The sequence below is a fragment of the Mus musculus genome, chromosome 12 (assembly GCF_000001635.26).
Source record: "Mus musculus strain C57BL/6J chromosome 12, GRCm38.p6 C57BL/6J".
Classification (NCBI taxonomy): domain Eukaryota; kingdom Metazoa; phylum Chordata; class Mammalia; order Rodentia; family Muridae; genus Mus; species Mus musculus.
Window position 1 is genome coordinate 35,759,454 of NC_000078.6, and position 2,835 is coordinate 35,762,288.

The 2,835-nt window shown below is 37.2% G+C and overlaps 1 pseudogene; it reads right to left on the reverse strand.

Annotated features, from left to right (window-relative positions):
- Positions 1-1,931: 1,931 nt before the first annotated feature.
- On the reverse strand, positions 1,932-2,324 carry Gm46317 (annotated as a pseudogene).
- Between the last annotated feature and the right edge of the window lie 511 nt (positions 2,325-2,835).

The window sequence follows — 2,835 nt, forward strand, 5'->3', positions numbered from 1 at the left end:
TAATCACCATCCCGTGCTCGTACAAGCAATCCTACCTAAACTCAAATGGTCAATAAAATACAAGGCCTACTATGATAGCTCCTGCCATGGCCACCTAAGCAATGTGTGGAACTAAGCACCTTACAGGTAACACTCCCCATGTTGCTGATCTGTCCCAGACAGAGAAGGACATTTCAGATCCCTCTGCATCTCCCAGATTTCTGAAGCTCTGCACCTAGACCTCGTATGTCTATAGAGGGTGTGTTCTCAGTTTCCAAAGTTCCAAATTTGCACTTAGCCCTAGCTGAGCTAGCATTATTTCTGATTATCTAACCACACATTAGCACTGTGTGTGTATGTGATATATATATATATATAGATAGATAGATAGATAGATAGATCAATAATACTTATAATGCTATTATATGCCTATCTCATAAACATAATAGACAAGATTATTCAATAAGTTAAAACTCAAAGTGTAATTATGAACTCTAAACATGCATACATTTTTATTTCACTTAACTTTGAGGTATGTACTACTGCTTATATCTACCTAGCTTTTGTTTGGTTTCTCTTATTTATCTCTTATTTTTTGCACTCCTACTTTTCTCTCTTTTTGTCTCTTTTCTCCCGTCTTTCATTTCCAATTTTCAAGGAAAAAACCGTGTGACCTAATGTGTATATGTATAAACAGTTTTTGAAAGTTCCCGAAGTCTAAAAAAGCAAAAGAGCCTATACAAAAACGACATACAATGGAGTCATTGTTTTTATAAATAAAATTAAACACATCCAAAAACGCAGATGCCAGTAATAATAACTTCAAGATAATGCTAGTGCTATGTTAAATAGAATCTAAAAGTCAATGGGAGTCCACTTAATCACTCTAAAATCTCCAGAAATTAACAATTTACTCAAAATGCACAGTTGCTTGAAATTGAAGTTCTCCAAGAAGTAGATTCTATAATTCAAGATTTAACTTCCAATCTAAACACATCAGCCACATCTCTTACCTAAGCCAGCAAACTAGAGAGAGAAAAAAGGCCCACTCCTCACAAAGGAGCTTGTAAGCCAGAGGAAGAAGCCAATGACTGTCACCTGCTCCTCTCAGAAGTTTCCTAAGTTACTGAAGATCCCACACCTGGGTCTGCCATCTGAGGTCCTGCCCTAATCAACTACTCTGAGGTAAAAGATACTGTTCACGGGTTTCTTATGTCTGGACAACTATGACTCAATCTGAGTCAAATGCAATTTGATTACTGTACATTTGTTAAGAGTCCAGCAAATCTTTTATTATTTCTTTGGAAACTAATCTTCATATTATCTATCTCGTGCCTTTCTACTTTACATGAATAATTCATGAGGAGGAAATGAGCCACTGGTCATAAGTCTCAGCTTTCCATTATCTACATGTAAGAGAAATGAATTCCCTTTATCTCCACTTCCACAGAAGGAATGAGGCCGAGGAAGGGAAAAGTTAAGGGGAAACAAATGTTTTCACTTGTTGACTTGTAGTTGTTGCCTTCTACCCATCTCCAAAAAATAATTCTTTCATTCTAGTTGACACCATAGAAGAAAAAGTTATTGTCACTAAGAAGAGAAAAATCCACTTGTACATTTAATCTGGCAACACACACCCACAGTCACATTGATTATCAGAGTCTAAGAACCAGAAATCCATTTGGCCTGGCCCCAAAGTCAGCGTCTGGAAAAAACAATAACTTAAATTCTAACCCACATTTTCTGGTACAGTAAAGCATTTCTTAAGACTGTCCATGCTAATTACATTCAGATGCATCAGCATTTATGATATTATTAAAAGTGAAGGGAAGAAGGCAAGTCAAATCCCATTATCACAAATAAGGATTCGTGTTTCCATGCTAGAACAGTTAGCTTTTTCACTTCTTTTTTTTCCACAGTCCATGGAGGCTTTTTATTTATGCTTTACATCTCTAGGAAAAAAATCCCAGGGTTTTCCCTCCTATATGTTGTCATCTTGCTTCTTCATGGCCCATGATGCCAGCTGAGGTTGTCAGTATAAAGAAACCAAACTGACTTGATGGGAGCAGATTGTTCTGCCATTTTTCTAGCTCTTAGAGATGCACATCAAACCTAGGGCTGATCACTCCACACTAGATCAATCTGCCTGTGAGGTTCACAATGATTTTCCCAGCTCTGTGATCATCGGTGATCTCAAATTCACCAGTGAAACCATGCTTCATCATCACAGTTAAAAACCGAATAATGACTTTAGAACACAGCCTGATGAGGACCCGGCATTTGCCTCTCTTCTCTGCATAGGTGATGCTCTTGAGAACACCTACCAGGACATCCATGAGCACCATGGTGATGTCACAGGAAGCTGGCACAAAGAGGATGGGAGGGCTGAATGCACAGAGTTATCACCTGATCACTTCTTATGGCTGTAATTTCAGAGATGAACTAAATAAAATCCAGGACAGAGTATTTGTGAAAGTAGCTATCCCCATTGAAATATCTGTGTACCAAATCTGGGACATGAGAATTCAAAAGTATGAGAATTTGCAACTAAAATACAGCAAAGTATTTTAAATAACTGTAAGTTTTATGAAATTTGGATGAATATAGAATTACATTCTGCATGTTCATTGTAGTAGATAGCACTGTATGATAATATTCATGGAGCTTATACCCAGAGATACTGCAGAATGTCAATGCCCCAGGTTTTTCTCAGAGATGGAAACATGTACTCAAGCAGAGCTCATCTTCAGGTGGATAAGACTAAAATCTTTAACATTTCAATAAAGGTCTTGACTTAAACATTTGAGACTATTTCATCTCATGATTGTTCTGGCTAAAATGCATAGTATACATATA